This window comes from Stegostoma tigrinum, chromosome 29 (genome assembly GCF_030684315.1).
Source record: "Stegostoma tigrinum isolate sSteTig4 chromosome 29, sSteTig4.hap1, whole genome shotgun sequence".
NCBI classification, from domain to species: Eukaryota; Metazoa; Chordata; class Chondrichthyes; order Orectolobiformes; family Stegostomatidae; genus Stegostoma; species Stegostoma tigrinum.
The window spans coordinates 41,541,095-41,564,268 of record NC_081382.1 but is presented as its reverse complement, the minus strand read 5'-3'; the positions used below and the strand labels follow the sequence as shown (position 1 = coordinate 41,564,268).

The 23,174-nt window shown below is 41.6% G+C and overlaps 1 protein-coding gene across 3 annotated transcripts in view; it reads right to left on the bottom strand.

Moving 5' to 3' along the window:
* Positions 1 to 23,174, bottom strand: part of LOC125465414 (tyrosine-protein kinase ABL1-like) — a 243,013-nt gene that overhangs the window by 125,909 nt on the left and 93,930 nt on the right. The window lies entirely within an intron of this gene.

Below are 23,174 nucleotides of genomic sequence, written 5' to 3'. Positions count from 1 at the left end.
TACCTACCCCTGTAGTCTCATACCAATCTATGACCCTCTGAACCACCTGCATTCCTCCAAATCTGGCCTCTTTCAAATTCACCATTTTATTTGCTCCACCAGTGGCAGCTGTGCTCTTAACTGACTGGACATGAAGATCTGAAATTCCTCCCCAAGCCTCTCCACCTCACCTCCTTTAAGATGTTCCTTAAAATGTTGCTCTTTGACCATGCTTTGGATCATCTGTCCAACTGCAGCAAGCTATTAAGTTTTGTTTCACAACACTTGTGCAGAGTGTTTTAGGATGCTTTAATACAATAAGGATGCTACATAAATACAAGTTTTTGTTGAACACCTGGGATACAGCGACTATGATACAAACAGGCAAACATAATGATTAACGACGACCCACCATCTGCTAGCATGAGCAAGTTGAGACTCTGAATGGAGTGAAACATCTTAACCTAGACAGGCAGCAATACCAGACGTTAGTTGCCATATGCAACACTAGCCACAGGAGAGTGACTAATGGGAATATGAGCCATCACTTTCTGAGCCTTGTCTCAAACAAAAAACCCAAATGTATTGTTATAAACTGCACTGATGCACATAACCTTTAAGTGGTAAATACAAAATAAAATGCAAGAAATAAGGTAGACAAAGAAAAAAATACCATTAGCTAATGGTACAGGACTGTGGGACATAAACTGAAACACAAGAAATACACAGGACAAGAAGAAGGAATTCGCCCCCACATATTTCAATGGGAAATTGGATGGGTACTTCATGGAAATAAATCTGCAGGACTACAGTGATAAAATGGAGGATCGGGACTGACTGGATTATTGCACAGCGAGATGGCATGGATTCAATGGGCCAAATGGTTTCCTCCTATGTCATAATGACTCCATAAACTGAATCTATGACAAAACTCAACCAAAACGAGCTGAGAAAACAGGACAAAATGAATATAACATCCATGGTGCATTCAGAACAGATAAGAAAGTTCTTTGTCTTGGTTATTTTAACCTTAACTTGCACTGTATATTTTAGTTTTAAAAGTTAAAAAACAGCCATCCTAGCCAGGGAAATAGCATCAATGAGGGTATATACTGCAAATGGCAATCAGAGCACATAAAGGCATTTCAACAATGGCTACTGTCCTAAAAGTAACATGAAACCTCCTGTTATTGTACAAGGAGCTACATAAATGCAAGCTTTTCCCTTCCTTTTAACTTGCATGCTTATTGAGTCATTACTTCTAAAGCAAAAATCATTGAAGAAATAGGTCTTCCTGCTGTATCTTTCCTCTACAGCGATTACTAAACAAATGCAGATGAATATTTTGCCCACCTTCAACCTTTATAAATATTTCTACCACTAAATTAAGTTGCTCTAAATAATAACACTAAAAAGCAGGACTGCAGGAAATTTTATTTTTAAAGGATATTCTGCGAGTATATCAAGTAGTTACATAGATACATTACACAGAGATGTAAATTCCCAGTGACAATTTTGAACACAACCTGCTGCAAAGTAGTACGAAAATCCATGCAAGTAGTGACAGGTTTAATTTGGCTTACAAAGTTCAGTTTGTGCAAAATCACTCGCCATTTTTAAGAACAATGGGTATCTGGGCATGAATTAGGAAATACATGTCAGGTAGTGCAGGGCTACTGAAATCTGCGTCCATAAGATTTCTATGCTCAGTCAGCTAGAATAATTCGGATTATACCTTCCAATTAGCAAAGGTGATGTCTACCATACTCAAAATCTTGGACCCACAGTTTTGATCCATACTATCATTCTTATTCAACCTCACTGTTGACCGACAAGTTGATGATTGTATGTCTTACAGTTGGTGCAATCATCCCTTCTGTTCATCTCCACAAGGATTATGTAAAATATATTTGTTTTTTGCATTCGTCACACTTCAGGTGACAAATTTCAAGCAAACCAAATGCTGATTCTTCCTGACTCCAACCTGCAGAGTTCTCTCACTAATGCTGGACATTCATTTGGCCCCAAGATTAAAGCAATTAAATTTTATTGCCTTAAAGGGAGAAGCTAGGTTAAATAAAGCAGAATACAACATGCCACACATCGTGCAATGTTCTGGTTTGTAACCCTTGGTTTGCTGCAAGACCACTACTTACATACAAGGGCTGTCAGATGTCATCAGCGTACCACTTCTGGAGAGAAACTCCAAGTCTGTAAGATCTCCTTGGTTGAGACTGGGAATTCACATTATCAAGCCTCAGATACAATTCTTTTCCCATCTGGTTCACTGTCAAGCAGCTTCCTCCAACTGGGAGGATGAAAAGAATTGCTCCATCTGCTTCTCAGCAAAATCAATGTTCCTCCATGATCAGTCAGAAATGAAGAATTCAAGGAAATGAAAATTATAGCAAAATATATTCCTGCTCTTTGTTTTTGCATTTAAGGAAAACAGTAAGCAAGTAATATTTTTCATTATTTTGCAGTTTTTAAGTGGTTCCAGCACAGCAAAGAATTAATGCTTGCATTACCACGAAGCTTAACTATTTTAATTTTCTCCTGGCGGCCTCCCATCCTACATAAATCTAGGCAGACCCAAGAATTTGCTACACGTCATAATTTGGACTAAGTACCATTCACTGATTACCTGTGCACAAAGTCTTACTTTGTCTCCTGGTCCAGAAAAATGTGCACCTTAGTTTCTAAATCCCTCCATGGTGTCTTTCCATAATGATAACTTCTCCAATTGTTTCACAGGCTAATTATCAAACAAATTTGACATAGAACCAAAGACATTGAGACAGATCAACTATGCTCAATGAGGTAACATTTTACAGTGTGTTCTAAAAGGAGAGTGGTCGTGGAGGGGCAAACAACCATCATCTTGCAGATCCCATATTTCGGTCGATACGCCACGGATGCTGTGCCCCAAGGTACCAAGGTCCTAAGCGCTGGCATCTCTTCATTAAGCCTCCCCATCTCTTGCATATCTTTTAGAACACCCCATACAATATTACCTCTCCAATTGAGCTTAGTCAATGTCTTCTTTGATGGCTCTGTCACATTTTGTATGATAATTCACCTATGAAACAACCTGACACATTTTACTACTTTTAAAGTGCTATATAAATGCAAACTGTTGTTGCTGTTCTGAAGATCATTACAAATCTCCATTATTAATCCCACAATTTTGAGAGAAAGCTAAGAATTCCTAAATTGGTCCAGGACATGATGGTACAAAGACCTGCTGATGCCTTTCAGAAGTGTGCATAAATTTGCATTGAGCTATGACTAACTGGAAAAAATGAACACGTTTCAGACAAAATAATTTACTGTACTTTGCATGCTAACATGTGTTGTCACTTAGCAACAGGGTTAAGAAATTACACTACGGCAGATTGGGCTGGTTTTCTTTTGCAGATTGTGTTTTTATGTAACTCTGCTAATATAAATATTACAAAAAGCCATGTGGCAGGTCTGACGTTTGTTCCAACAAGTACATTCATTTCAGGTTTTGGCATTAGACCTATCAAGACACCTTCAGCACAGTAAGTGTAAACTTCCACAGAACAATGGAATGGAATTCAACGCATCATCCTCCGACACTTCCGCCATTTACAATCCGACCCCACCACCCAAGACATTTTTCCATCCCCTCCCCTGTCAGCTTTCCGGAGAGACCACTCTCTCCGTGACTCCCTTGTTCGCTCCACACTGCCCTCCAACCCCACCACACCCGGCACCTTCCCCTGCAACCGCAGGAAATGCTACACTTGTCCCCACACCTCCTCCCTCACCCCCATCCCAGGCCCCAAGATGACATTCCACATTAAGCAGAGGTTCACCTGCACATCTGCCAATGTGGTATACTGCATCCACTGTACCCGGTGCGGCTTCCTCTACATTGGGGAAACCAAGCGGAGGCTTGGGGACCGTTTTGCAGAACACCTCCGCTCAGTTCGCAACAAACAACTGCACCTCCCAGTTGCAAACCATTTCCACTCCCCCTCCCATTCTTTAGATGACATGTCCATCATGGGCCTCCTGCACTGCCACAATGATGCCACCCGAAGGTTGCAGGAACAGCAACTCATATTCCACCTGGGAACCCTGCAGCCATATGGTATCAATGTGGACTTCACCAGTTTCAAAATCTCCCCTTCCCCTACTGCATCCCGAAACCAGCCTAGTTCGTCCCCTCCCCCCACTGCACCACACAACGAGCCCAGCTCTTCCCCCCCACCCACTGCATCCCAAAACCAGTCCAACCTGTCTCTGCCTCCCTAACCGGCTCTTCCTCTCACCCATCCCTTCCTCCCACCCCAAGCCGCACCCCCAGCTACCTACTAACCTCATCCCACCTCCTTGACCTGTCCGTCTTCCCTGGACTGACCTATCCCCTCCCTACCTCCCCACCTGTACTCTCTCCACCTATCTTCTTTACTCTCCATCTTCGGTCCGCCTCCCCCTCTCTCCCTATTTATTCCAGTTCCCTCTCCCCATCCCCCTCTCTGATGAAGGGTCTAGGCCCGAAACGTCAGCTTTTGTGCTCCTGAGATGCTGCTTGGCCTGCTGTGTTCATCCAGCCTCACATTTTATTATAATGGAATGCAAGATTTGAAGAGCTTTGTCTTGAAGTCCCATTATGCTTGTTGCAAGGTACTGAATCCTCACAGCTTGTTCAATTTGACTTTGAAGCAAGCACTTTAGATTCAGAAGACTACTACTATACCTGATTTCTTTTCTCCTGCCTTGATTCTGTTTCAAAAGCCCAATCTGTATCCTCAGACCGAAAGACCCAAACATCAGTTTTGTTCAAGGTTATGCTCAAAGATTTAAATTGTCTCAGAAGATCATAAGAAATCGGAGTAAGATTAAGCTGTTTGGCCACTTGAGACTACACCACCAATCACACCATGGCCGATTTGATGGAGATGTTAAATTTCCCTTACCTGCTGATCCACTCTCCATACCCTCAACTCCTTAGTCAAAAGGTCTCTCCCCTCTCAAACGTTACTTGGAACAACATTAGTTTTTGAGGGGAAAACAAATTACTGCAGATGCTGGAAATGTGAACTAAAAACAGAAAATGCTAGAAAACAGGTCCATCAGAAACTGCACAGACAGAAACAGAGCCAACATCCACAGTCAATTGCTCTTCACCAATATTAGAAAAAAGTTAGAAATATAATAGGTTTTGAACAAGTGGGGAGGCAGGAGTGAGGGTGAAGGAGAAACAAAAGGGAAGGTTGTGGTAGAGGACAAGGCAGTAGAGATTAAACAGAAGGTTTCATGACATATGGCCAAGGAAACATTCCATTAATTTTAAACCCAGAGACACTAGGATTTAAATAATCTCACAGTATTGATCAGTGAGACTGTGCTGAGAGCTGTGGGGAATGTAACCACAGACACTGTCTTTTGCCAAGTGATGCAGAATGCTGAAGTCCAGGTGAACCAAGCATTTTCATATGTCTGTTTTGTTTAAATAAAACATTTTATCATTACATGGGAGATGAAATCCCATTTAAACAAGCATTCACTAAGGCTCATTCGAAAGCACCTTCAAAATTCTCAATTTCTACCAACTAAAAGGTCAAGGGCCACAAGATGTAGCCACAGAATTAGACCATTCAATCCATCAAGTGTACTCCACCATTTAGTCATGTTTGGTAGATTTCTCAAACCCATTCCCCTGCCTTCTCCTTGTAACACTTGATCCCCTTACTAATCAAGACAAGACCATAAGAAGGGATGAATGGGAACATTATCTGTAAGATCTCACATACCCACCAATCTGCCACACTCATCCCCATCGCTTTTACACACCACCCTCACCTATCAGCATTTCTTCACTATTAACTGGTCAGAATTCTGGAACTCCCTTCCTAACAGTATGGTGTACCTACACCGCTGGACTGAGGTGGTTCATTGCCAAGGAAACTCAGCATGGGCAACAAATGCCAGTGTGGCCAGTGATGCCCATATCCCGTAAATTAATGAGAAAATCAAAAATGCAATATGAATAACAACCTGCGTTATTTGGAATTTACTATACAGAACAGATTTTATGGCTCAACTTCTGTTCATGGTCTGCACAACTTCCAGTTAATGCCATCAATATATTCTTTTATTCCTTTCTACTACATCTGTTTATCTAACTTTCCCTTAAGATGTATTTGTAATTTGTCACTCCTTATGGTATCACCGCTAACAAAAGGTTATTGACCTGTAACATTTATTAAATTTGTTTCTCTTTGTTTACATCTTCATGACCTGCGCACTTCCAGCGTTTTTCTGTTTATATTTCAAATTTCCAGCATTTGCAATATTTGGTCAATTCCATTCACGACTCCCAGTTTTGGTCTCTCCAACAAATTAAAACATCTTTCCTAAGTCCACCCTATTGAAAATCTTCCTGATCTTAAAAGATCTCTGTCTGGTCTTCAGTGTTATTTAAACCCCACTAAACTACTTGCGCAGCGTACATTTCCAAGACCAGTGACTGCTGCTCCTAGGGCTCCCACCAACACCAATCAACAGGCACTTTATCACTTCTGGACTAACTTTGGAAAAGCAGCACTGTTATTAGCTTATCATCGTCACTTCCTAATTTATTTTCCAGCAGGTCCAGATCAGAACCTAGGATTTGGGTAAACAGAAAAGCAGGTTTTTGTAGATGGAAGATGGTATATCAGCCCTTTTACATAACCAGGCACAGCCAAGGAAAGATAACTTTTGATTTCAGTTGCTCTTTATAAACATTAACCAACAAACCTTTATTAGGAGGTGCACTAACTGCCCAAAATGGGTGCCTTCTAATATTTCTCACAATCATTGAGCACCCCCCTCCACCAACTCTTATTTTAGACTTCAGCTGTGATTCAGCTGATAACACACAGCCCACATTAGAAGATTTAGCTCCACGACCTGACACCAACAGCACGGTACAAGGTACTGCACTGTCAAGGAGGTAGACTTTAGATGCAACATTAGTTGAGTTGTCTGAATTGGGTGTAAAAGGACAAGGTAGTTCTCCACAATGTCCCAGCCAATATTTAAATTAACATCACCAAGACAACGATAGTGGATTTGTGCTGCACGCAGATTGGCTGCTTTGTTTCCTGTATTAGAATGAAGACCTCACTTCAAAAGTACAGCACTTAGGGATACTCCAAGGTTGTGAAAGATACTTCTAAACTTCAAGCTATGCTGTCTTTCCTACTCGCACACAGCACAAGATGCTCTGCCTCCAACAAGTCAAAAATCTATATATCCGAGGGAACTTCTCACACTGCAAACAAAACCAATACAGCACATGGACTACAGCAACTCAGGAAGGCAGCTCTCCACCAACTTCTCAAGGATAACTAGGGATAGGCATAAATTCTGGCCCAACCAGGGATGTCCACAGCTCACAAGTGAATTTAAAATAAAACAAATCTGATGTGATTACTGATACTGAAATCAGACCAGTGACTGTTGCTCCTGAGCCACCATCCCACCCCGTTAGATTAGATTAGATTTAGATTTAGACTTAGATTCCCTACGGGGTGGAAACAGGCTCTTAGGCCCAACAAGTCCACACCGCCCCTTGGGGCATCCCACCCAGACCCATCCCCCTATAACCCACATACCCCTGAACACTACAGGCAATCTTAGCATGGCTGATCCACCTAGCCTGCACGTCTTTGGGCTGTGGGAGGAAACCGGAGCACCTGGAGGAAACCCACGCAGACACGGGGAAAATGTGCAAACTCCACACAGACAGTTACCTGAGGCTGGAATCGAACCCAGGTCCCTAGCGCTGTGAGGCCGTGCTGCCCTAGATGAACATTACAAGTTAGATGAACATTTATATCTAGAAGATTTAAGAAAAAAAATAAAGGTAACCAATGTTGAAAATCCCTGTTTATATTGCAATGTTGCAAAATTTGAATGCAGCTCAAAATGTACTCCAGAGGTGGGTGCATATTAAGCCAGGATAGACTCAGAATTTGTGCTGGGAATTAAATATTGGAACTGCTTAAATGTAGGTTGCGTGAACTTTGAATTTGCCAAAATAAACAAGGCACTTCAATTTGTATGAATATGGGTTTATGCACAATTGACACTCAAATGGCCTCTATATTGTTCCGATGCTAGAACAGAGCGCATTCTGGAATGGAGTTAGATTCTACCACCGCGTTTTGTAATTGAAAATGAGGAAGTTAAAACATCCCAAAATGCAAGCTGTTTAAGCTCTCAAGAGAGGAAAAGTGCCACATCAGACACAATTAAGGCACATGGAGATGGAAATTTTTCATTCATTACAGTGCAGTAATTGCAGTGAGTGGTTAGGATTTGGAAAAACAGTACCCGAAAATGTGGTGGAGGAGGATTTAATTGACGATAAGAACAACGTTCTCCAATAAAGAAAAATGTGCAGGGTTATGGGCAGAAAGTGACAGGGCAAAGCTTGGCATATTATTCCTTTGAACAGGCTGCATAGGCCCAGCAGAACAAATAGCTTTCTTCCGTGCAGTAAAAATCCTGTGATTCTGTAATTGATACTTTAATGGACGTAGTTGGGAAATAATTCAACTTATAAGAAGAGTAATAAAAAATTGGGACTTCTCTTCCATGAATAGCATTTGATGCAAGATGGGAACTGTTAATTTTAAATCTGAGATCAATAGGATATCAAAGGTATTCAAGGGCTATGAGACAAAAGTGGATACATGGAGTTAGGTTTGAGATCAGTCATGATCTTACTGTAAGGAGGAACAGGCTGAAAGGACTAAATAATTTCCTCTTCTGCCCATATTTCTATCAGGCTGCCCAGTTAATCATCATCTCCATTCAGATGGAGTAACCACAGAATGTCACTACCATAAGCGTGATGCTCAGCAGCTTTGCAGACCCAGGATCCACTGGAATGTGGAAACCCAATTGCTGAATCAGTGGAAACCCTAAGGGAATAGATTTTCCTCCTTGATCTTGAAAAACTTGAACAAGCTCTCATTAACACTGCATTGTGGGTCATACTCCCAACTTACGGACTGAGGGATGCTCAGCTGTTTCCTGTCAGGTAGAGCCCTTCAAAATAACTTTGCTGAGTGCAGTCGAGAGAGTGTAAATTCAGATGACACAATGCAGTGGAAGAGAAAATCAGATGCCCTTACTCTACACACTTAGATGCAAATTCTTTATCTATCTGACAAGTATTCCTTTCCTTTGCTCCTCCATACACTGTATTTGTCCACCAAGAGTTGGTGTGAGTAATCTAAACTTGCAGCATTTCCTTGATCCCGAGGGGTAACCATTGCTTTTTCCCTCAACTATTCTACTGTAGCTCCCTTGTGATGAAAGTGCACCCACAGCGCCATTAGATAGGCAGTTCCTAGGTTCTAACCCCAGTGATCATGGAGCGCAGGCAATGCATCCAAGTCAGGATGTTGTGAAAATGGAGGGCAATCTGGAGGTGATAGTGGCCCCTGGCACCTGCTGCCCTTGTCCTTCAACATGATGGTGGTCATGCATTTGGGAGGTGCTTTGAAAAAGCTTCAGCAAGTTGCTGCAGTGCCAGCTGGGGATAGTGTATTCTGTAGTCCAAGAGTGCAGCAAGCAGAGCGAGTAACATGTAGGCATTCACCTGAACTTCAGCACTAAATGCAGTAACGTACTCTTTAAAATGCAAAATTGTTTTTCTCTTACGGAATAAAACTATGCCAGAGATCAGGAAGAGAAGCTCAATTTAAGCAATCAAGCTTATGCTGGTGTCTTTTTCTCCAAACCAGAATATGTATTTCCTACTTGAACGAATCTATGCAAGCTGTTCCAATAATGTTTTAGGACAAAATGTTCGACACTTGAGCTATGCTCTGCAGAGAGATTGTCTTTCTGATCTTCAACTATTTCTGAAATGATTTTACATTTTTAATGTTGCATTACTACTTTAAATGTAGTAATATCAAATGGGCAAAATCATATGCAAGCAACCACAATAAATCATTACAAAACCAAAAAATCCTAGGAAGAGGAGTAGGCTGCTTGGCCTGTTGAGCTTTTTCTGCCATTCTGTCAGAATTCTCTCAACTTGGCTGGATGTTGCAACTGTAACAGCACAAGAGACACTCATTCACCCAAAACAAAGCTGCCATTTGACTGGCACCATATTCAACATATCCATCATATACTATTCTTTGTTCATGATCTGGCGATTTTATTTTAATACACATAGACTAAGCTAATTCAGGTTCTATTTTTATAACATGGGATTATAGGCATTTTTAAATACAGTAGGGTGCGTTTGGCAAACAGCATTGTTCCCATTTTGTCTTTATCCTAACAAGTTATCTAATGCTATTTCTGCACTGTAGTGTCTCCCCCATAGGCAGGAAAGTTATATATCGACCAGAAGCCATCTTAAAATCACTCCTCTGCTTTTACTAGCAAATGTATTCCACAGTACTGCCAGTCTGTAATTATTCCTCAGCCTCCCTTATCACAATCAGAACTGAATTTTGGAGTAGATCGGGTTGTGGGTGTTGAGGTTGGTTGGCTTGCTCACCGAGCTGGTTTGTTGTTCCGCAGACATTTCGTTACCGTGCTTGGTAACGTCCTCAGTGCAGCCTCTGACGAAGCGTCGGTGTGTTTTCCCGCCTGGTTCTTAAACTCTGGGGTCCATTGTGATGGATTGCCTCACTTCTGGGTTTCCTCCGTAGTGGAATGTATACGGGGTCGAGTTCAATGTGTTTATTAATAGCCTGCTTCGTGGAGTACCATGCTTCCACGAATTCTCGTGCTTGTCTCTGTCTAGCCTGTCCCAAGATCTTTGTGTTATCCCAGTCAAAGTCATGGTTCTCCTTGTCCATGTGGATTGAGATGAGTGAGTATCGGTCATGTCTTTTTGTAGCCAGTTGGTGTTCATTGGACTAATACTCACTCATCTCAACCCACATGGACAAGGAGAACCATGACTTTGACTGGGATAACACCAAGATCTTGGGACAGGCTAGGCAGAGACAACCATGAGAATTCGTGGAAGCATGGTACTCCACGAAGCAGGCTATTAATAAACACATTGAACTCGACCCCATACACATTCCACTATGGAGGAAACCTGGAAGGGAGGCAATCCATCGCAACGGACTGGGAGCCCCTCCTGTAAATGCTGCACAGTGACAATGTCTGGCATGCCTGTCGTATTAGAAGAAGGCGAGTGATTTATCGCCTGTTTGCTCATAGAGGGCTCAATAAAAGTTTGATCTGCAGCAGCCTATTTGGCAGCCTTATCAGACCAAGCGTTGCCCAAAGTAACTGCAGAGTCATTGGAGGCATGGGCAGTGCATTTGATAATAGCCAATTGTTCAGGGAGGAGGATTGCCTCAAAAAGGTTTTGCACATAGAAAGAATTCTGGATGGGCATGCCTGGTGGGGCAGAGGGGTGCCGACTCCTGTCCTCCTCATCTTGCTCATCGATGTCATTACTTTGGAACAACATCAGCAAGCCAGATGTGTCAGGAGTTACCGCAATTTTATTCCCACATAATTTATTCGTTACTTCCTCAGCAGTCTTTCTCCACATGGATATTAGAGTTGTCCATTTTGTCCCCATATTATGTTTCCAAATTGCCTCTTCTGCTTTTGTGCATTTATCTACATCCCAAGTTCCCCCTATTGGCAAAATTTCATTTCCCAATTTCTTATTTAGGCATGTAAAGGGGTTCCAACACCCGACTTATTTAACGTTTGTCCCATTTTTAACCCCTTTACCTTTTACTTATTTCTATATACTACACCAGCGTCCTTAGTCTCAACACCCACTTCAGAGTCCTGACCTTTGCATGGGGAATCTCCCCTCTTAACAACCGGTCTAAGGCAGGGTGGTTAAGACAGACAGACACTGTAACTATTCTATACCTACGTTTGAACACTTACTCTACTTTACCATTCTTATACTAACCCCCAGACTTATGTAGTCAATTTTACCTGACCTGGGGGCTCGAACCCCGGCCACTGGAGGACTCTAACCTTCCTGAGGCAAACTCGTCAGGGTGCAAATGCGTAAGTTATTTCGGAGATTCCATCACTACAGTGTGCAAGAGGACGAGGGGTTGACTGAGTGACAGGTTAATAAGAGAGATCAAGGTAAATCTTACCTTGTGGGCCCATGCGTCTCAAGTCACCATCACACAGCCGATCACTTATTCAGTTCACCTAGAAGTTCCATATATACTGGAATCCCATCCTCGCCTCAAAACGTGGGGTTCCCTTTTTAGGAGATTCCTACACACTTTATACAAATGTAATATGCCAACTTCTGTGAACAGCCACAGTTTATTTAAGTATAAGCTTTTGGAGGATCACTTAGCAATCTTTGCAGGGCTTGCGGAGCCATGACAAGTGATGCCCCCCAATAAGGGAACCATCTTCCCTTTACATAGGATTTTACATCACAGTCAGTCATGTATGCAAGATACAACTTTTTACTTCCCCATAGTCATATGCCTAGCAACAGTGATAATACATGACTTAATCACCTAACATTAGAAGCAAAGGTCAGCTGCCCAAAAACTATGTGTACAACTGGACAGTTCCTCATCTTTTTAGCCTTAGTTCAACATTTACAGAGAGCAGAGTATAATTAGATTACCACATTTTGTCTGCGAGACAGGCGCCAACGGCTTAGCTTAGCACCTAATTTCTTACATGTCAGCAGAACAAATATTATCCCTTTAACATTTCAGGACCCCAGAGTTTTTAAAACCCAGGCAGGAAAACACACCGACACTTCATCAGAGGTTGCACTGAGCATGTTACCAAGCACGGTAACGTAACGTCTGCGGAACAAACCAGCTCGGTGAGCCAACCAACCTCAACGAAACTGAGTGTTTATTATTTGGATCAACAAATGGAAAAGATACAAACTAAGTAAGCCTCTCTGAAACCAAAAATTTCCAGGTCCAGTTACCAGACTGTTTCCATGTTTTCTTTAGCTAGAAAAAGCCCACCTGCAACTTCTGAACTGAACCTCAAAAGCACACTGGAAGGAAAATGAAAAAACTGTTCATGGGAAACCAGAGGTTCATTCTCCATATCGGAAGCTGCTTAGTTCCTGAACGCCCCATTCTCAAGGCTTCAGTTACAGGTACTTTCCAGACTATTTAAATCACTTCTGCTCAGGAAATGTGTTTTCCACTTCAGCTTGCTGCTTAATTTTTCCAAAACATCCAGCCTCTGGGAATTTCAACCACACATGGAAGAAATAGGTTACACTTCACCTTTCTTTGCTTCCAGTTACAAACCACCCACCAGCCACATGAGACAATCCCAAATATTGACTTTGGAACAGATCTCTGAAAGACTCAGAATTGACTAGGCTTCCATTTGGTCTCACAGTTGGGCTCCATCTTCAAGGGAGTCATCGTATTTAAGGCGCAAATGCAAGGCAGGCTGAGTCTACTGCTCCCTTTGCAGTCCTCAGGGTGTGTCCAAATGAATTACCCTTTGAGACAATTCTCAAAGCACAATGTCCTAGGACTGAAGTATCAGATTTCAACCTACGTATTAGAAGTCAGCCTTGGCTCAGCAAGTAGCAATGCTCAGCCAAGTCAGTAAAGTATGGGCTTAATCCCCACCCTTGGATTTAATCTAGACTTACATCCCATTGCAGTATGGAAAGGATGCTGCAGAGTTAGAAGTGCTGTCGTTCAGACAAAGCTTTTAACCAAGTCTGAATCCCTGCTCCCTGCTCAGACGTAAAAGACCCCACAGTCACTGCTTCAAAGAAGGGCAATGAAGTTCTCACTGACACCCTCGCCAATACTTATTCCTCAGCTAGTGCCAATAAAGCAGATCATACAGCCATATCCCCCATTGTGACGAGAGAAATCTCAACTTCTGTTGCATTTCCACACAATAACATCTCCAGTTAAACAGCAGCTCACTGACACTGAAGTATCACAGAGACATATTTAAGCTGTGAATGATGCAACAAGAGGTACAAATTCTTTCTATCCAATGTTTACACAGGACCAATCCTCAGTGTATAAAGAATGAAGTCAAACTCAAAGAATTTAAATGAACAGAAATCAAGCCCAGAATGTTCAATTTAGCAGTTCACTGCACTGTGGTTGCTGAATTTGTATCTAATTCAATCCAACAAAAACAAAATGGCCACAGAGCAAAATATGTAAAACATACCGCTTGTCCTTATCGAAGTCATCAGGTCTCAGTCTGAGTGTTAAGTTATACAAGGATAAAGTGAAAACTGAAAGACTCTTCAAGTCTGCCAGGCAAATTTTGAAAATTAGCAGTGCCTTAGAACATAAAAACACGGACACATTAAGGGGATGCTAGACAAAAAAGGGAGAAAGAAAAAGTAAAGGCACACAATCTGAATACACAATAAGAAAATCTTTCCAAGTTCTAACGTGTGTCACAAAACCATGCAGAATCCACATCACAGAAACAAGCCATTTGGCCCATCTGGCCCTCGTCAGTGTTTACACAAAGAGGTCACCTCCCACTTCATTTCATCCTTACAATATAGCCTTTATTCTTCTTCTGTTTGTCCAGCCTCTCCTTAAATTCAGTGATACCTTTTTTGCTTAACTGCTCCCTGTGGTGGTGAATTCTAGATTATCACCACTCTCTGGGTAAAAGGGTTTATTCGAATTTCCCTCTTAGCTATATTGGCAACTATCTTATATTTATAACCTCCAGTCTTAGTTCCTCCCACAAGTAAAAATATCTTCTCCGCGTCTACTTTGTTGAACCCTTCGTTTTTAAAGGCCTCCTTAGAAATAAAGGAAGCTGTGATAATAATCTTTCAAAAATACACAGTGGAAAGCCATGGCACTTTTCAAAAATAAGTTTTTGATGTTTGACCTAAGAAATCAATTCAAATGTCAAAGTCCTATCAGCTGCAGCAAGTCAACAAGACAGCTCACCAACACAGGCAGTTCAGAATGCGCAGGAAACACAAAAAAGCTCTAAAATAGATTTTTCTGGATGTTTTAGAAGATAAAATATATCTATTGTGTAATTAATTCAAAGGATGAATAACCAAAATTCAAAACAGGGCAAAGCATCAGATAGCAGAACTGCAAAAACTACAGAATTGTCTGATTACTAAGAAGCATGCAATCATGTTTCCAAGATTACGGAACAAGATGACAGCTTTAGTTCCACCAGCCATGCACAAGAGGGCCAGGTGGCAGAGGTTAGAACATCATCACGCCACCTATGAGAACCTGCATAAGGACTGTAGATCAAACCAACGAGACTGGCAACTGCTACCCGGTAAGGAAACAGGAATGATGAGTTGTGATCGGGACTGAAGCAAACTCAGGGAGATGGTTTGGGAAAGGAAGTGTCACACCAGAGCAGAAGAGGGATAAAGTTTTAATGTTTTAGCTCAGCAGCATTGCATTTTTAATCTGCATCCAATCAGTAATATTCCAGGCCTGCAAATACTTGAATATTAAAAATGCCACACTTCATATCGAATTTTATTTTGCTTACAACAGTGATCAGTCATTTAGGAGTAGGAAAGTTGACGTTTCAGGTCCCGATCCTGGCCTGCTGAGATCCTCCGGCTCCACAGTGCGTTATCTTTGACTGCAGCATCGGCAATTCTTACTATCTGAGTGATCAGTCATTGGCTGTTCTGGATTTATCTCATGCAAGTTTAAAAATGCAAAATAGCATGTTTAAAAAAAACAAGAAAAACATTACAGCTTCAAAAGCATGTATATGGATTTCAGCAAGGTGTTCGATAAGGTTCCCCACAGTAGGATATTGTACAAAATGCAGAGGAATGGAATTGTGGAGATATAGCAGTTTGGATCGGAAATTGGCTTGCTGAAAGAAGACAGAGGGTGGTAATTGATGGGAAATGTTCATCCTGGAGACCAGTTACTAGTGGTGTACCGCAGGGGTCGGTGTTGCGTCCACTGCTGTTTGTCATTTTTATAAATGACCTGGATGAGGGCGTAGAAGGATGGGTTAGTAAATTTGCAGACGACACTAAGGTCGGTGGAGTTGTGGATAGTGATGAAGGATGCTGTAGGTTGCAGAGAGACATAGATAAGCTGCAGAGCTGGGCTGAGAGGTGGCAAATGGAGTTTAATGCAGACAAATGTGAGGTGATGCACTTTGGTAGGAGTAACCGGAAGGTAAAGTACTGGGCTAATGGTAAGATGCTTAGTAGTGTAGATGAGCAGAGAGATCTCGGTGTCCATGTACACAGATCCTTGAAAGTTGCAACCCAGGTTGACAGGGCTGTTAAGGAGGCATACAGTGTTTTAGCTTTTATTAATAGAGGGATCGAGTTCCGGAACCAAGAGGTTATGCTGCAGCTGTACAAAACTCTGGTGCGGCCGCACTTGGGAGTATTGCATACAGTTCTGGTCACCGCATTATAAGAAGGATGTGGAAGCTTTGGAAAGGGTGCAGAGGAGATTTACTAGGATGTTGCCTGGTATGGAGGGAAGGTCTTACGAGAAAAGGCTGAGGGACTTGAGGCTGTTTTCATTAGAGAGAAGGTTGAGAGGTGACTTGATTGAGACATATAAAAAAATCAGAGGGTTAGATAGGGTGGATAGGGAGAGCCATTTTCCTTGGATGGTGACGGCGAGCACGAGGGAGCATAGCTTTAAATTGAGGGGTGAAAGATATAGGACAGATGTCAGAGGTAGTTCCTTTACTCAGAAGTAAGGGAATGGAATGCTTTGCCTGCAACGGTAGTAGATTCGCCAACTTTAGGTACATTTAAGTCGTCTTTGGATAAGCATATGGACGTACATGGAATAGTGTAGGTTAGATGGGCTTCAGATCGGTATGACAGGTCGGCACAACGTCGAGGGCCGAAGGGCCTGTACTGTGCTGTAATGTTCTATGTTCTATGATTGTATTTTGCAGCTAATATATTACCAGTGGCCCAGCTAATAATCCATCATGTAGATCCAATACAGCTTCACTATTTCCTGTTCTAATTTTCTCATCTGCAGAATTTTCTGCTTTTATTTCAGATTTCCAACATCCAACATAGTATTTTACTTTGGCATACAAGTTCAAATCTCCGCCAGTTCCACTCCAGGAATTCCAACCTAAAAGAAAACATAGTCTTCCCTCTGACATGATTTTTATTTTCATTTTTGTACTTGTTCGTGTTCATTGTTTGTTTGCCTCCCTCTGCTTAAGGATATTTTAGTTGTCTGTTATTAGTTCTCAGAAAAGTCAGAAAACCCGAAAAATTGTAGCATTTCTATCCACGGACTCTGCCTGACTTGAGTATTTTCAGGACTTTCTCCACTGCTCTTTCTGTTGAGATTCAATGTTGGGCGCAGCTCTAGATGCAACAATTCACCCCAGTCCGTTCGCCCTAGTTATTTTTGCATTGGTCCTTCTTCAGGTCTTAGGCTAGGAACTTGTAGCTTAAAAACTATTGTTTTGCCCATAAAATCTTGAAAACAGAATTCTGGAGAAGTAAACAGTTGGACCTACAATTCTGTCAATAGGATAACATAGCTCACTTAGTGACATGAAAGAAACAGGTTACTCAGAATCCAACCCAAGAAACATCAAATTTCTCAAAAATTCTGGGCAGCAACTGACTGTCGATTACGTGACTAGTGGGCCACCTGACGTGGAAGGTGATACTGTGGTGAATTATCCAGGGATCATTCGGTCAATTGCATCTTTTGTACATACGCCTGTAGGTTAAATATGTGCCTACACAGCTAGCATGAAAATTGAAAAATTTACTTTATCACTTTAGACAGTCAGAAAGCCTTCTCGTGCAAACCTCCCATGAGGCGCCGTGTTAATTCTCTTCTCTTGCTACAGCTGGACAAAATGACATACCAGGAATTCCTCAGCAACTAATTGATGGGAATGCCAGTTGAACTCCTTGCCAGTTGCAAATGAAGACAGCCACAGAAAAATGGCAATGCAGCATAAAATTCTCTTCAAAGTTTTCAAAATTTTGACAAGAAAAACACAGATAACATAAAACCAATTCTGGACTTCTGCTCATCTCAGACATCTTTCCTTCACCATTAGTGGCCCTGTGTTTAGCTGATCTTTGGAATTCTTTCCCTAAATCTACCTGCTTATTCAGGTTTCTCTCCATTCCAACTCTCCTTATCTAATTCCTCCCAGATTGTACAGCACTTTGAGACTTTGGGTGACCGAGAAAGGTACCATATAAATGCCCAAGAATTTGATCACCTGCTCGGATAACATCTTAAGCAGTTCTGAGGCAAACATTGCTTTACTACACTAAGTGATTAGGGAGATTTTGCCACGTTAAAAGGGGCTATATAATTGAAAATTGTTGTTGTAGTACACCTCTCATTCCAATTGACTGTGCATTCAAGATCACCACAGCAAAACCTACTCAAGTTGCTGGACAAATGTGCAAATTGCCTCCATATTCTTGTGCACCAACTTCAATGAAAGAGCGTAACACAAAATCCAAAATATTGAGTGTGCTGGAATTCTGAAATATAAGCAGAAAATGTTGGAAAATGTTCGGAATATCAAGTAGCAGCTGAGAGAAACAGAATTATCCTGCCTGAAAAGGCCCAGGACAGTGACTCCATTTTACTGTCCACATATTCTGCCTGATATTCTTTTATATTGTGTACTAGGCGTGGGTGCCTTGCCTCAAAACTTTTGCTGGAACTTCTAATTCTTATTTTCAAAGCATTATAGCAACTAACCCCACATATACGCTGGCTGCAGTTCTAATGTGATGACACCCAAAAAACTTGAGTCTTCACCATCAATATTAATCTGTGAATGTTGAATCTCCTCAAGAGAAGTCAATCTTCAACAGGAGGGAGGAAGGGACAAAGTTTTTACATACTGAAGCTATGTCCAGGATCCACGTCAACATTAAGATCTCACTTGTGTCACAATAGTGGAGGCTGCTTTTTAAATACAACAAATTTTTAATCATTTTACTTTCTGCAAAAGAATTTAAAGGAAACCTCAGATTCCAATTCCTGGAGGCTGTTTGCAGCCTGATAATACGTTAATTTCTCAGATCAGACTGGGGACCTGGAAGCTGATACTTAATACGTATTACCTGTTCAAGATTAATAGTTCTTGGTCCTAAAATCTGGAGCACAATGGTGAAGTGCCATCTCGTCACTGAAATGGCATCAATGTGGACTATTAGGCAAGGGTGAGATTAGGTTCACTGCAATAATTTGGTTAATATTCAAATAAGGTACAGACACTCTGCTTGAAGGCACATCGGAGGAGGGCACCTTGAATACTGGATGTAAGTTTGCTCGCTGAGCTGGAAGGTTAGTTTTCAGACATTTCGTCACCATTCTAGGTAACATCATCAGTGAGCCTCCGATGAAGCGCTGGTGTTATGTCCCGCTTTCTATTTATCTGATTAGGTTTCCTTGGGTTGGTGATGTCATTTCCTGCATTGGTGATGTCATTTCCTGTTCTTTTTCTCAGAGGGTAGTAGATGGGCTCCAAATCAATGTGTTTGTCGATGGAGTTCCGGTTGAAATGCCATGCTTCTAGGAATTCTCATGCGTGTCTGTGTTTCGCTTGTCCTGGGATGGATGTGCTGTCCCAATCAAAGTGGTGTCCTTCCTCATCTGTATGTAAGGATACTAGTGATAGTGGGTCATGTCTTCACCGGAGGCTCACTGATGATGTTACCTACAATGGTGACGAAACATCTGAAAACGAACCTTCCAGCTCAGCGAGCAAACTTACATCCAGAACCTCAACCTGAGCTACAAATCTTCTCAAAACTCGCTAGCGCCTTGAATACCGCAATGGCAATCTGCTGGCTCTCACACCATGTGAGCTCTTATTTTCAGGTCAAGAGTGAAGGGCAGAAGGTACTGGAAAAGGAATAAGCGCACCCACTATGCCTCAAGGATTTTTTGCTACTTCCTTTTAACCTTGAAACTCAACTGCATGAGCAAGGGGTAGATCTACTAAGCTGCCAGCCTCTGATTTGGGTTTCTTCAGTGATTTTCCCTCAGGAGGGACTGGTTTAAACAAGCTTATCGGGGGATAGGAACCCGTGGAGTAACCCAAACTAGAAGCTGGTAGGAGGAAGTAGAAAAGATACAAGGGAGACGAGAAGACAGGAGTGACAAAGCCAAGCATTGAGAAGGCTTTAAATATGGAACGGGATCAAGATAGGGAAGTTAAGATCACTCTACCAGAATGCATGCAACAAGGTAGATGATCAAAAGGCATAAATAGGCAAATATTTGTCACTTAATTGGCATCACAGAAATACAGCTGCATAGCAACCAGGACTGAGTACTGAATACTTAAGGGCATTTGACATTTAGGAAGGATAGACAAGAAAAAAAAGAGAGGTGGACTTGTGCTGATGATACAAGATGGGATCAGTACATTGTTTTGAGTCTGAGCGCTTACAAATGTATGGAATTGGTTTGGGTGGAACTTAGAAAACAGCAAAGAAGGACATTGGTTGGAGTTATTATATGCCACCAAATAACAGTGGCAGTGTAAGGCATAGTATAAAATCAGGAGATAAGACAAGATTGGGTGACTTCAATCTCCATATAGACTGGGTAAACCAAGTGAGAAGAGGATGACTTTCTGAAGCATCTTGTGGATGGTCTTCTAGATGTACATGTTGAACAGTCAAAGAGAAGGCAGATTACTTTGGTTCTAATATTGTGTAATAAAAAAGGGCTAATAACAAACTTGTTGCCAAAGAACCTTGAGCGATAAGTGACCACAATGTTACAGATTTTCACATTACGTTTGAAAATGAGGTAGCTCAACCTGAAGCAAGGCTGTTAAATTTGAATAAAGGAAATTATGAAAGCATAAGGCACAAATTAAGTTGGATTGGGAAATGTTTTAAAAGACATACCTGGCCCATAAGCAATGATCAATCTGTAAACGACTGTTACATGGCTTACAACAATTACATGTTTCTTCAAAGTGCAAAAATTTGAATGCACTATTTCCAAATTTGCAGCTGATAACAAGTTAAGTATGAATGCGCACGGTGAGGAATATGTTAAGTAACTTCAGGAGAGTTTGGACAGACTTAGTGATTGAGCAAGAACATGGAGGATGGAATACAACGTGGAAACACGTTAACAGATAACCTTTGGTAAGAACGGATGTGAAAATTATTTCTTAAATTTTGAGAGGCTAGAAAGTGTAGAGACTTGGGGATCCTCATCAATAAGGGTCTGAAGGCAAACACGCAGGTGCAGTGAGCTGTTAGGAAGTTGAATGGAATGTTTGCTTTTATTGAGAGAGAATGTGAGTGTAGGAATTGTGAAACCTCGCTTCAATTGTACAGAGGCTAAATTAGACTATACCTGGAGTGATATGCGCAATTTTAGCCTCCTTAGCTCAGGAAAGATATTGTGCCATACAAGGAGTGCAATGAAAAATTTACCAGACTTGCTCCCAGCATGGTGGGACTGCCCTAGAGAGAGAGACAGAGAGGCTGGGCACACTGGGCCTGTATGCCCTACAGTTTCTAAAAACGAGGGATCATCTCATTGAAACCTACAAAATACTTCACGGATAGACTGGGCAGATGTGCCTAAGATGTTTGCCCTGGTTGGAGAGTTTGGGAGTAGGGGATAAAAATTTTTTTTCAAAAAGGGAACGCCATTTAGGACCATGACGATGAGAATTTTTAAAAAAATACTCAGATGGTTGTGAATCTTTGGAATTCCCTACCTCAGGGGGCTTTGGAAGCTCAGTCTTTAAGTATATTTAAAGTACAGGCTGATCACCTTTTACGCTATTGATAATCAAAAATTTATGAGGATAGTGCCATTAAAAGGCATAGATTGATTGATTTACAGTCAGGTGCACCAAAGTATGGTGAAAAGCTTTGTTTACAAGCAGTACAGGCAGATCATTGTAAGCAAGGATGAACAGGTCAAAAGGACTTAGAGGCATTAAGGTTGCATTGCACAGGGTGTGTGCTAGGCGAAATCAACATCAGGAAGATCAGTGTTATTTCAGGCTACAGAGCACATTCATCAGTATAATAACAGCAGGGAAGAAACTGTTCCTCAATGAGTTGGTATGTGTGTTCAGGCTTCTGAATCTTCTGCCTGACCGAAGAGGTTATAGGAGTTCATTACCAGGGTGCAACCGGTCTTTGATGACATTAGGAGCCATTCCCCAGCAACAAGCTGTGTAAATGGAGCCTTCATGACCATTGCGGGAAGTCTAGGGCAGGTTGACAGTCATCACTGATGTTCACCACTGTCTCAACCATAGTCCCATTGATGTAGATAGGGGCATGGTCTCCTCGATCCTTTCTGACAATGATCAGTTCTTTAGTTTTGCTGAGAGAGAGCGCACAAGGGAAGCACGCAGGGAGAGCTGAAGAGTTTGATCAACTAGATTCAATGGGCTACTCCTGTTCCTACTGCTCTGTAAAATATCTTGAGGCTTCCGGTTTTGCAATAAAGACACTTTACTCACATGCAAGTTGTCTTTTCCCATTGTTGATAGTAGATAAGCTCAACAATTGTCACAACATTACAAACATCTGTCAGCATCGAAACACCAAATATAATACTACTACGAGGTTAAGGCTTGGTCCATTGGATATGAAGAGGGAATCCAGTCATGCCTTGGACATTGCCAAGTACCTGGCAGGCACAGTAATGAAAGAGAAGATGTAAACTTATCAGGGTTAGATAAGGTAAATGGGAAGATGTTGATTTCGAGCACAAGACTAAGTAAAAACAGTTTGCCTGATGAGCATCAATGCTGTAAACATGATAATTTTTTGCTAATGTGCCAGAGAGTATAGAACTGACACACTGCAGCTTCTATATCAGCTGTAGACACACACTCTGAACTAACTTAAGATGCATTTGTTTGTGGGGGACATACTTAGGGGACTGATATTTCCATCTGTTCAGTGGCTATACTTGTGTAGATAAGACAAAACAAAAAGTGAAATATGTCAAGCTTGCATCCATAATTTGAGTTGACCTAAAACCTATGATATGTGCTCTGGATAACAAAAGAAATGGCTCCTTTTCAGAAATCATAAGACTGGAGGCTGACACAGGCCCGAAACATCAGCTTCCGTGCTCTTAAGATGCTGCTTGGCCTGCTGTGTTCATCCAGCTCCACACTTTGTTATCACTGACAGTAACTACTGGTGCTATTTTGAAAAAGTACGTACATTATACTTTTGC